The sequence below is a fragment of the Armigeres subalbatus genome, chromosome 3 (genome assembly GCF_024139115.2).
Source record: "Armigeres subalbatus isolate Guangzhou_Male chromosome 3, GZ_Asu_2, whole genome shotgun sequence".
NCBI classification, from domain to species: Eukaryota; Metazoa; Arthropoda; class Insecta; order Diptera; family Culicidae; genus Armigeres; species Armigeres subalbatus.
This window is the reverse complement of record NC_085141.1, coordinates 240,607,181-240,620,606: the sequence shown is the minus strand read 5'-3', so window position 1 is coordinate 240,620,606 and position 13,426 is coordinate 240,607,181. Positions and strand designations below refer to the sequence as shown.

The following is a 13,426-nucleotide window of genomic DNA, read 5'->3' as shown; positions in this document are numbered from 1 at the left end:
TTATATTTATGACATTTCTATATTTAGTTCAATCTGAAGAAAAATAAGGACAAGGACTATGCCCAAGAGTCTCGACAACCCCTCCCTTAGCCACTGTGAGCTGTGGAACTTGCCTAGGATGTGGTGGGGTATTGACAGAGGGTTCTGGTAAAAGCTGCATGTATCAGCAGCAGGACATACCCGAGCGATCGTTTGCCGCTCGAAGCTCACTCAAATCACGGTGGAGTCTTAACAGACCCGTCACGACGGCCTCCCGGCGAGACAAGAAGTATACCCAGACTCAATAAGCCATTGATAACACCAATCATTATCAACAAAATGAGTGTTTTAGGACGTGAAACTGCATGACATTATTCTTAATTTGATAGATATTTCTTCCATTAACTGGCTTTAGTACTGAGCCACTACAGGAACCAGTCCTACATTTCGGGTTTGATTTGTTCTATGCGGGGATTGCCCTCTGCGCGTTATTTCCGCGGAGCCATCCTAATTTTTCTTTTTCTCCTTAATACAAAGTGCGGAGACAAAAAAGACCGCTAAGCTTCATCAAAAACGATCCATTATTTCAAGCTCTAGTAGTACATGACCTGTACTATTTACAGGCAATAAGTGTCAAGGCTGCGGAGGAGATGACTACCTCAGTTTAGCGGACGATGGAAATCATCCTGCCCCATCTTGAAGGAAGTTGAGAATACAATTCAACAACTAGAAATCAGTAAAGCAGTTGGATGGTATCGGAGCTGAACTCTTCAAGATGAATCCGAAAAAGCTGACTCTGAACTGAACAGACTGATAATTAGAATCTGGAAAAAAAAACAGAACAGCTTTCGAAGAGTGGAAGGAAGGGGTTATATACCCCATCTACAAGAAAGGCGAGAACTTTCAAGCGATCACCATTCTAAATGCCGCCTACAATGTGTCGTCTGTCACCAATAGTGAATAAGTCCATGGAAAGTTATCAAGCCGTTGCTGGTCGCTTGGATACAGACCAGAGATTTATTATCAGGTTGATAATATAGAAAGAATACTGTAGAATCCTAGAGGATTTGTTAAATCGAAATATGAACGTCTCTTATCCTGATTTTATTATCTAATCGTCCAACGTATCTTCATGTCATGGTTAGAAATATGACGAAAAAATCGCAATATTTTTATTATTCTTTCGGCACTGACACAGCACAGGCTACGACATCTTTTTTTCGCTTTTCTCAACCACCAAAGGCGAAACATGTTAGTAAAACTGATTAACAGAAAAATGCTGCTCACTGCATATGAAGAAAAAAGTACCACCAATGCCAATATTTTTACTCTAAATATATCACACCCCTCTGCTTACGTTCGTTTGGTTTCCTGAATGAAAATGTGCACTCAAACGGTGTGGATTTTTCCTCCCATTCATAAGCGTGACTGACGGTCATAGCCAGAGGATGTGAATGAAACCAACAGAAATAAATTACTCCAATGACAGCAAACTCTGGCATCCTTCTCAAAAGCCGCATCGCTTACATCGCTGGCTGGCAAGTATCCAATGCGATCATCCAAGTAGGTGCCTATACCATGCCGGATCATGTGCACCTGATCCCTTTCTCTGCACGTAGGTAGTTTCATATCCGAAGATGCACCTCCTATATTTTGAAAATAAACTCATCAACATCAATGATGCGAGAGTAAATGTTTTCTTGATCTTTCGAAGGTGTTGATTTGGCTGAATTTGCCATGAGTAGCTATCGTTAGTAGAAGTCATTACATCATTTTGCGATCAAAATCAATGCAAAATGTGAAACTTTATTCGTAAGTTATTTTTTTATCTATTCAGGTATCTTCTTTTCATAAAATGATGTAAAACCATTGTATTATTCGTTTGATTTTAAAATCTAAGAACTTTAAAAGACCTTTAAAAAAAGTAAGAGTTGTCTCAAAATAGAAACTTTCAGAAAATCTTCAACGATCATCACTTGTTTGAAATAAGTACTTTACTATAATGAGCATCGTAATGGAACAATATAAAACATGCATAATTAATAATGTAATTGGTAGATACTAAGTAAAGAAACATGGCAGTTTTGCAACCAGTAACTGTTGCATACGTTCGAACGCAAACTCGCAAAGCTCGTACCAACCCAATTAAAAAATTGTCAAAGTGTGAAAAAAAATATTTGCAGTGCAGTTCTTCGTTTTCGTGTTTAATTTTTATGAGTGCAGGGTTTGAAAATATTTTAAAAATAAAACATGAAAATATCTCTCAATTCAAGTCAATATACGCGTATTTGTCTAGACGCTAAATAAGAGAATTGATGATAGTGATAAATTTGTAAAATAACATAATATAGATTTACAGAATACAGATTTGCAATAGATTTACAGATTGTCGAATAGAGAAGCTTCTTTGTAGTAACTAGTCTCATAGACTTGTAAAAATACGCAACATATTGCAAGTTCAGAAAACAGGAAACCCATAATTTCGAGTGTGATATGTTGCAAATCTGTAGCGATTCGTCATCACATACTGTCACATAACTCAAAAGGTGACATAAACTCGAAACTGTCTTCAAGGTCTTCGCTTGGCTGCTCGTCGTCAGACAACGACGACCCTATCCTATCTCTCCATCATAGCATGCAATCACGCATGTCGCGACGTCGCGTTGGGTCAGCCGCATCGTCACGCCGTCTGTTTGGTGTGTCATAATGTAATTGCCATCATATTGCTCTAACCCGGAACTTCAGTTCTTCCACCAGTAGCGGGGCAAAGATCACAGAAAATTAAAACCGTTTATTTGATTGACCTGCAAGTGGATGCCGTAGACCCATACACAGTTTTAAGGACCGTTCATGAAGTACACTACGCTTTTAAATGGAGGACGCACTGAATGGATGTTCTCTTATAAGTAGAAACTGAAAGATGATAACAATGATATAAATATTCCCCAATGGAATTAACCAGACATTCGAAATCAGCGGTTAACAAATAACCGGTTGGGCATTCCCGTGGCTGACCACAGTCAACAAAGAAACCATCATTATTGGCTGGCGTTGAGTTGATCCGGAGGCCTTACCATGCATGCGCACTTTATTTATGGTATCTGTTCTTTGTTTGCCTAGACTATTGTATGTCATAAATATTTTAATAAATTAAATAGTCAGCATAAAAGTTACATCTCCTTCTTTGTCTGATATCGTGCAACTTGTCAAGAAATGATCAATCATGGCTAACAATGCATTTCTCTGAGAAATGGGTACGACAGACCATATTCCGATTTATAACTCACACCATCGTAAAACTTCATGTGATGACAATTTCACACAGATTTTAACACTCAGTATTTACGAAGACGATTGATTTATGACTTGTTGTGCATCGGCATATAAAGGTGGACAAGCTACTTGACTGCAAATAAATTTATTAAATGCACGTTCGTTTGTATGGCTTCGGTTCTTATTCATCCACCAGAACTTGATTTGCAATTATCACCTTTGAATTCATTTCTTTGATAAAGTCAAATATTGGTATAAACTTCCATACGTGATGAATTCCGCATTACAATAACATTTTAACTTTTGTTTTCTCCTGATTGAGAAAGCCACTACACGAACAAGTTTTCCTGGGATATCAGCTGGCAGTACTGATTTCCTGAAAAAAAGCTCCGGATAAGAACGGTCAGTCTCCTGGAGAAGTACGCACGAAGTGCAACGAAATTTGAAGGTTAGTTCAGTCCAGCAAGAAAATACGCAAATTAATAATCTTTGCAATCTTAAGCAGGAAAATACCCGGCACAGGAATAGAGAAGAGGGCAAGATACTTCGTTGAACACGAATGGTTCGATAGCACGAGCAAAACGACAGCGAGAAATTCAGGTTAGTTGTTTGACATTAGCAATGAAAACGCTTAACACGACCCAACACACCTATCACACAGATCACGCCGTCGCTCGGAGGTGCCTGGAACCGGCCGAAAACAAAAGACAAACGAATACGTTGCCTGGAGAGTAGCACACCACAATCACCGACGAGAGGGTAAGGGGTAGAAAAACCTTAACCGCTGCGAGCCAACTACCTGCGCATCGCATAACTACTGGAAGCCCATCATATCGCTCCTGGAGCAAAAGAAGAGCCTTCTAAGCGAAGTAAGCTCATTTGTACGTTCAATACAGTGGCGAAGAAATAACTCTGGCGATGTCAGGGCTCTTTTCAATAATTACAGATTCAGGCCACACTGGCACAAGACGAAGATCGCTCGGTGAAGGCATTGCTCTGAGAAGATTGGGAAGAATCACTTCGTGGAAAGTTTCCGATCACAAGCAGCTCTCGGCTCTCGAAATAGGAGCAACGGCAAAGGCTCCGTATTGGCGACGAGGACTGACCAGCTTCGCTTCCTCCCGCAGCGAGAAGGGGAGAGAGCGGAATCAATCGGCCGGGCAGTGAGGAACGAAGTAGGGGACGATGGGATTAAGCGCTTTCGACGTCTGGCGAGTGATACGTTCGAGCATGCGTGGACAAGAGCAGTAACCGTGAGTACTCACGGGAAGCAAGCCGAAGGCAGTGAAGAAGAGAAGATGTGTTAAAGTACAGATAGGTGAAGAGTAGGGTAGAGAGGGATAATAGGAGAAGAAAATATGTGAGAAGCGGGAAATACAGTATGCACACCAGAATCATGTTTTATGGCGTTTATTGTTGCTAGCCGGACCGACTAATCCCCCTGTTTCTACGGAGAGGTCGTTTCACAACACTTGGCGCCCCACGTTGGGCGCCAGTGTAACAGGCCCCAGGTTATAATTGCTTACCTTACGGTTTTTACAAATAATTTAGAGTAAATAAAGCACCAGTCTTCATGGGCTAAAAAAGCATCCACCATCAGAGCTAAAAATTTGAAAATGTGTCGAACATAAAGTCCATTTTACTTGAAATTTTTGATAGCTTAAATAAGAGATTGTGCAATATTATTTTTGTTTTCGACTACTTGGCGTAATAACCAAAAGTGAGCAAGCCATCTGGTGGCATAATTTTGATTGGATCTTCAATATATGAAGATTTACAACGATAAATGTGCTCAACCACAGCATACTAGGCTAAGGCTTGAGCCATATGCCCTATAATGTCCTGCTAAAAATAAGGATAGAACATTTGTAAAACAACAATATCGTTTATTTGTGATGATTTTATAATAATTGAGCAATTGATTTGTCTCAGTGAGCGTTACGTCGTTTAAGGGAGAATCTGGTCACGCGTTACTTGTTGTTACAGGAAGGGGAAGGGTTTAAAATCCCGATTTTTTGCGTTACGTAATTTGTGCACAAAGCCTGAAAGAGTTTTATTTAAGCTACATTGCCAGCTACAGGCAAATCCTGACCAAACGACCCAACCTTCCTCATTATCCAACTCCGTGGTACTTATGAGGGTGTCGCTAAGTCGGTGGCCTTTCGTTAAGTAAGTATTACATCAACACTTTCTTCCTCTCCCTAGTTACGGTGAAGATGGGCGTGGCCAGGAGTAGCAATCCTCATGCTTTTGTTATTTTTGTTTAAGACTGGAATCAAGGACCACTCCCCATCTTGATTTATGATAGCATAATAAGGATCTCAAAAGTAAAACATGAGTATCACTAGTGTCCAATCTACGAATTACACCGTGACAATGCTAATGCTAAAAGCCTTAGAGTTTTATTTATGAAACTTAGCTAACATAAGTTCTCAGGTTTTGGTAAACCTATCCAGATGAAATTCGAACCCTCATAAAAAGCGGGAATCAACCAATTGTAAAATGTTTATGGTTCGGAGCAATCCAGACGAAAGAACCAACCACAAACGTTGCATGAAGGACGTCCATAAAATAAAAGGTGTCCTATCCACAGTTAAATTGCATCACTTAGAACTGCGCTACTTGCCAAAAAGTCTCTCAACCGATCGTCACGATATTTTCAGGGACTGAGATGTAAACTTGGTATACGTATGACTATTTCGCGTTAGCTCTTCAACACATCCAAATGCTTAATCTTTTTTCTTAGATGTACTCACAAGATCTGAAGTGCCGTTATCTGAAATAGTAACGTATACGCCATTTTACAAAATGTGTGAAAAGTGACGTAGCATTACGTCCTTCGGGAAGATTCTGCAGATTCAAATTTGAGACTGTCACGAAAAGTGGTCAGGAAGTAGAAGCTCAGCCGTCTTTCAACCGATTTTGGAGATTAGGGTATCAATCGATCGACGAATTCTTTAAGATTTTGCCTAACTATTGAAAACAAATGGGCTGAAGGCGCTAAACTATTGAAAATTGAATTCCAGCAAGCATTGTTTAAAATCGATGAACCAATTAATGCCGTACGTGCGTTGCAAGAACAGACATCAAAACCGTGCAACGGAAGGGTTGGGCTCTAATCCTCAGTTCAATCAAGTCATCAAGGAGTGCGGACACGAGAGCCGTAGAGCAGCTGTCGCAAGATGACGCCGGTAGCAGCGGTCTCAGCGGAGAGAGCGATTCATTCATCGATTTGCGGTCGCCACAATAAGAACTCAAGAGACATTTTTACGCAGTGTTTGAAAATTCGTTTGGTTGCTGTTAGTGATTAGAAAAGCACATTGTGAAAAGAAAATCGTTTTTTTTTTTCTAAATATAATGGCGTTAGTTGCGATCCCAGGCATCTGTGGCAGTACTGAAAATGTATTCTTAATGGTGGCGTCTTTGCGGAAAATCATCGAGTGACTGTTGGACAACAGTAGCAATTTTTTTACGCAAGATTCGGACTAACGTTTGGTTGTGTGAGTTATTACAGAACTGCAATGTGGGTTGAAAATCGGTTCTTTTCAGAATCTCCTTTTTACACAAGAAAGGGTAGTGCGAATTTAATATGCAAATCATAATCCCTTGGCGATGGCAGAAATTTTCCATCGGTAACAGCGCAAGCACTTGTCGGAGGGAAACGATAGTGGATAGTCTCTATCGTGTTTTAGCGGTAAATCTTCGAGTGGCTGACGTTGGTAGTAGCAGTGAAGTGGAATTTTCTTTCAAAATTCTGCGTCCGCGGTACGAAACCCCGTCTCTTCTGTGAACTCGGCTGGTGCCCTGGAAAGGGCCGTTTTGGGTGGATCTTACGTACTCGTTCTTGTTCACTTGGAGCTGGTGTAATTGGTGACGGCTTTGGTTTCCTCCGAGACGGCGGCGTGCTTGGCTAGGTCGGCCGGCAACAGGAGGCGGACGGCGATCTGAATCTCGCGGCTGGTGAGGGATGCTCGAAGATGTTGTTTATGAAGCTGTTCACGTGTTGGTGTCGCCTCGTTGGCTCCGCCTTTCGTTCGTTCGATGTCAGTGCACCCGTGCAAAACCAGGGTCAAGGCATTTTTTCTGCAAACTGCAAATCATAATCGCTTGGCGTTGGTAGCAGCGCAAGCGCTCGTCGGATGGAGACGCTGCAAAAATTTGCTCGCATGAGTGGAGTCTATCGCGTTTTTGCGGCAAATCTTCGAGTGGTTGACAGCAGTAAAGAAGTGAAATTTTGTGTAAATTCTGATTTCGGCTTTGTTGCTGCTTGCGATTGGAAAGGCGAATTTTTGAAAACAAATCGGTTCTTTTCTCTCTCTCCTCATTGGCATTACATCCCCCACTGCAGGCCTGGTAGCGGGTCACTTTTTAGTGACTTAGTCACTTTTTTCGGACAAGTAACTAAAAAGTCTCTTTTTTTTTGACCTAAAGTCACTAAAGTCACTTTTTCTCACAAAAAGTCACTATTTTCAACTATTTTGAATCTATTGACTAAGATTTTTTTAAATAAAGCTTTATGTATGCGTCGGAAGATGCTTTGTTCATGGCGGGAATGAAATTACGGATCTTGGAAAAGTGATCGCTCTGAAACTTCGCCAGCCATTCAACTCGCTGCTCTTATTGGCATTTCACATGTAGCTTATTGGTTGTTTTACGTCACAATTTATAAATTGGTATACAGTCATGCAAGCAGAAGATCTGCCGATTTCGATTTTTTTTAACTCAAACTTTATACAATAGGGGAAGGTGGGGAGTCTTGATTCCTTGGGGGACTTGATTCTCCCCTGTTTTACCGAGAACTAAAGTAGTATTATTATAGCGCATTTTTATAATAGATCCTCTAGACAAATGATTCTTTTATTGACAACCTTATTTACTCTATTATTAACTGTGTTTTGTTTCTCCTAAAGATGTACTTAGTGGCCACGCAAAATTTGAACAACTTCTCCCAATAATGACCAAATACTATCATTTTTTGCAAAGCCCAATAAATGATCTTCACAATTTCAGAATAATTTGATTTTGAGTTGACTTGAGAAGACTTGATTAGTCATTCATACAAAAATTTGGCGAAAAAATTCAAAAAAATAAAAATTTTAACGGCTATTTTTTTTGTAGATTTGACAGATGTAATGGAGGGTTTGCTCTAAAAAAATATTTATTGAGTAGATATTATATATGCGCTGTCGAATTCCATAGCAAAAATCGTTCACGAAGCAAATCGGAATATATGCGTATTTTGGAAGAAAAATATTTAAATGTTCAGAGATCATGGTCCTACATTATAAGCAGGAGGTCGGGAGTTCAATCCCAGGCCCGTTGTACCTGAATCTTCATAATTTTTGTTTCGTGTTCTACCAAAGCGATCCGTACGTAGGATGCAAGTATCCGATCCGTAGCCACGTCAGGATGCAAGTCAAAGTAGGGAAGGGGTAAGAAATGATGATGGAATCACTCGCCTACTGCAAGCCGAACATTCCTCTGCACTTTCCACGACTATATTTGTATAAAAAGCTTACAGAATTGTATATGCCCAGATTTTATGCAATAATTGTCAGATTTGTTTTTTGGGTGTAGAATAGTCAATTTGAAGGTATAGCATAGAAATGGAAGTCCATGAGTCCATGAGAAATATAGAGAAAGACACAAAAGTAGGAGAAATAAACGGCCCTGGGATTGAACCCACGACCTCCTGCATATAAGGCAGAAGCAGTAGTCATATGACTACCAAGCCCGTGTTTCGCTCACTTCCAGTGGCGTAAAAATTTGATTTGCTCGCAAGACTACTCATAGTTTTGAGTAGTCCTGCTTTTGACTGATATTGAGTAAAATTTCCGTGAGATTAAAAGAGAGGGCAATACAATTTTACTTAGTCACTTAGTATATGAAAGTTAGCGTGTACGATTTTCGTTTCTCTTTGAGTTCGTTCTAAGAGAAAAGAGTGGTGAGTGAAATATGTTTTCCGCCACAAATCACTAAAAAAAGTTTTTCTTCTCCCCGAAACGTTTGGTTTCGTCTTATCGAACTTGCAACTGAAACTGAAAGTCACTATTTGGTTCCTTTTTTCATCAGCTTTGGTCACTAAAGTCATTATTTTGAGCGGCATCGGTCGCTACCAGCCCTGCCCACTGGGACATTGCCGCCTCGCAGCTTAGTGTTCATTAAGCACTTCTACAGATATTAACTGCGAGGTTTCTAAGCCAAGTCACCATTTCTGCATTCGTATATCATGAGGCTAACACTATGATACTTTTATGCCCAGTGAAGTCGAGACGATTTCCAATCCGAAAATTGTCTAGACCGGCACCGGGAATCGATCCCAGCCACCCTCAGCATGGTCTCGCTTTGTAGCCGCGCATCTTACCGCACGGCTAAGGAGGGCCTAGGTGGATTATTCAGGATTTTTACTCTTATTGCTCGCTGTTGGCGTCTATTTAGTAACGGGACTTTTCGCTCAGCACAGATCAACAAACCAGGCAAGCGAGCTAAGAATTACGGTTCTGGTGGAAAGTGCGTGTTCTTCTGAGACAACATTGTTAATAGTAGGGGACCGAAATACCCGCGGTCGACTCGGGATTTTATGAAAAGTTATTGATAATGTTTGGCCTGTTATCTCTGATTATTTTTAAATTGGATTATGTGAGAGATTTGGACATATTAGGTATTCTTGAGCCCCTTTTCCACTTTTCGTTTGGAAATTATTTATGAAAAATATCTTGATAAACTGCTCTTCGCGTATACAATTTTATCTTTAGAATATTAGATTTGGCATCCAACAACAATTTCTAACGCGAAGAGTATTGAAAACTTTGATATTGAACTCTCGAGATCCTCAAGATGCACCAAGAAATTCTGATGATGGAAATTTGATTCATAATTCCACACTTTTCAAAATACGAAGTTTAGGTTCAGTAACAACTCTTTTTTTTTTACTTTGACCAATAGAACATTGTTGGTATGATTTTAGATAATTATGCTTCATACTAAATCTACGACTGATTTGAATAAACGTGTTACAGAGATGTTTGAATATTTGGTGTTGTGTAATGAACGAACGCTGTTACACCTTCACAAAGTCTTGTTTACAATTCCTACCAAAAAACATTTTCAATGCGTATGAATAACATCCGGATGAATTCCCGGAAGAACACTCGGAGGAATTGACGGAACTTACGAAGAAACTCATGGAGGAACTTCCGTAGGAATTGTTGGAGGAACTGCAATGTGGAATAAGTTTCTGATTGAAATATGTTCATATTCAAATTCAGTCTTGAGAAGGGTACTGATTCTCAAGACACATTTTAATAATTAAGGAGTACGTTACGTTATCCTAAGTCCAATTGGCAGTCATGTATCGGGTGACATATAGAAAATTCATATATCCATCTATAAGTTGCACTTACTGAATGAATTTCATTTGATTGTTAAAAATTGTGAAAAATAAAAGAGCAGATTTTTTGCCAACTGTGTAGGACATCACTGACCTCTATAACAATATTTTAAAAAACAAAAACTTCTACCTGGGTATTTTTGTTTTTCATTTGCAAACCTTCCAAATAGTTGTAATTTCGAACTTAATTTGTAGCGATTGCCTGAATAATTATAATTATTTTAATTTTACTTCTCATTACAGATTTGCGAGTGGCAGTAAACCTCTAAGGTATGTAAAACTTGATAAAACAACGAACTAATAAAATTTCCACCCGTAATACAACAGTATTATTCCATTTTAAATTATACAAAAAAATAAATAAGAGCGAAGGAAATTTAGCTTGAAATTAAAACAAATTCAAAAGTGTTATTTTACCACAGTTCAAAATCGATATTACATAAATTATGGTCGCTTTTCCCAAGACAAAGACGGAACATAAGCAGATATGAGCAAACATTCAATGACACACAACAGTTGTTGCTGTACGCAAAATCTCATCTTGTCACTATTATGAGACACTACAGTTCGTTGGTAACCGCAAAATGTTGATAAATTATTCTTATGTAAAATAAGAAAAACAGTTAATTAGTAAATCAGACGAGTATCATTCCCAACAAACAATTTATGCTGAATATTTTTTTTTAAGCTAGTAGTTAGGTGCGTGTTGGCTCTTGTTTCGGACGGCAGAACGATCGCGCGATTTGCCGAAATTTTGTGTTTTGTTTTTCCTTAGGACGGTTCATAAGTAAATTGATGAATATATTTTATTATTTTTACAGCATATACTGTTATTGACAAACGCTCTATATTGTCGAATAGAGCTCCCTATTATTCACCTTACCTACTAACACAAATTTTCCTTCCCGAGACATCTATGAAGGTAGTATGGGTTCCCTGCATCTTCTTTAGTAGATGTTGAACTAACATTCCTTCCCTTCCTTCCGTGATTGTAAGGACGTGGCCAGGTATACAACTGCTACTGTATAGGAAAACGTACTAATCCCAAGTACCAATTTGCGACAATATACAGTAGATTGCTCAATTGAGCATTGTATAGCCACCCACGATTTGTACAATCACATATGCTATGCTATGCTATGCTAATAAGTTTTTTTAAGCTAGTTTGAGGATCTCCAGTTAGCCTCGCGGGCAAAGGTGTTGGATTGCCAATCCGGAGACAGCGAGTTCGATTCTCGGTCCAATCTGGGACATTTCGAGCCATAAAAGAAATATAGAGCCATAGAAGAAGAAGAAGCTAGTATTTTATATAAGAAACCTATTTTTGGTGGAATAAGCTTTTAATCAGCTTCCAATATTTGTTGAGTTAACAGCCCAAACAGATTGCTTTGAAACTTAAATCGAACACGTTCCATGGCCATAACCAAACCATGACCTAGAGCAATTTGATGAGTGGTTCTAACATGAGAGTGAAAGCAAAATCGCGATGGTTCCAATAAGGCGTGGGCTACCAGAATGGAAGTCTCGTTTCAACCAAAAATGGGGAGCACACTTACTGGGAATGTAACGACGAGAATGTAATCAGAAACACAACCATAAACGCGAGCTGGAATAGGATATTGGATGCGTGACAATGACAAAATAAAGATGCGGATTGATGTTTTACTTGTATTTTGGGTTGTTATGCAACGTTTTCGATTAATCTTGGATTCAAATAGATATTCAAATGGGACTTGTATATAAAATTATACATAGTCATTAACAATTCAGCGTTATTAGTTACGTATTGTCTGCAGAAGACCGAAATTCAAAGGAAGACGTTCTTTCAATTCTAAATAAAGTTGAAAAGCCACATTTTTTCTTCTGTCAATCACAGCAGTATCAATCGCAATCAAATCAAACACCCATCTACACCAAAAATAACACATTATGCATCTAAAAAGCAAGCATAACACGAATTTGAATGTTGAATGCTCATCCATCAAATTTCCCATCTTCTGGATCCCTGTGCAGTCACCAGTTAACATATTCACCGAATTCAATTTAGTGGCGTGGATGGTATGACAGGTTAATCCACGCCGCGTACCATCAATTTGACCAAAGAAGTAAGTCGTGAACACATTTTCCACAACTCATCGTATACAAAATACACCATCGTCATCCGCCCGACCGGTTCATCACCGGTCGTCGTCATCTCTTCCACTGATGGGAACCACTCCAGTCGGTCGGCAGCAGGGCAGTCAACAGCGAAAGTGCAGAACTCGAAAACTCGGGATTCGAAGCGCGAAACGTGTCGGGCGCGAGGAAACATGACGGGAACGACATAACAGAAGCAATCAAAACAAACCCCTCGCCCTGGGCCGCTTCTTTCCATCTTTATCTGATGATGTGCTACAAATAGAGTAAAGCGGGGAAAAGTGTGATTATAGTGATTTAACAAGATCATAATGTGCACTGGACAAAATCGTAGGAATTGGTCTATTTGTAAAGCTTGCCTCTTGCACCCTATACTAACTCTCCAATTACTCCAGGTGATCATCGAATAAGACTTCCCGGAAAATCCTCAACTTGTAAAATTTGATTGATAGAGACCTGGGAGTGAATTAACAGTTCTTACTCTTCTATGACCCCAGAGGAGGTTATCGAACGGCCTCCCAGAAAACAAGGAATATCCGTGGACATTTAAATTCTATTTGTTTTGGGAGTAAATGCACAGCTTTTTCTAAATCAGGTCTGATAATTACTCCAGGTGATAATCGGATCTCCTCCTGAAATAAAACCGGA

At 39.5% G+C, this 13,426-nt stretch overlaps 1 protein-coding gene and 1 long non-coding RNA gene across 7 annotated transcripts in view; both read left to right on the top strand.

Moving 5' to 3' along the window:
* LOC134221273 (mucin-5AC-like) overlaps nucleotides 1–13,426 on the top strand; it is a 351,796-nt gene that overhangs the window by 250,214 nt on the left and 88,156 nt on the right. For all 6 annotated transcript variants that reach the window (XM_062700475.1, XM_062700474.1, XM_062700471.1 and 3 more), the window contains one exon: nucleotides 10,886–10,912. The gene's annotated coding sequence lies outside the window, so the exon portion shown is untranslated. The remainder of the gene's footprint in view (nucleotides 1–10,885; nucleotides 10,913–13,426) is intronic.
* Nucleotides 3,756–4,662, top strand: LOC134227277 (uncharacterized). The gene is made up of 3 exons (XR_009983643.1): nucleotides 3,756–3,852; nucleotides 3,914–4,121; nucleotides 4,178–4,662. It is a non-coding gene; the product is annotated as an uncharacterized LOC134227277 (long non-coding RNA).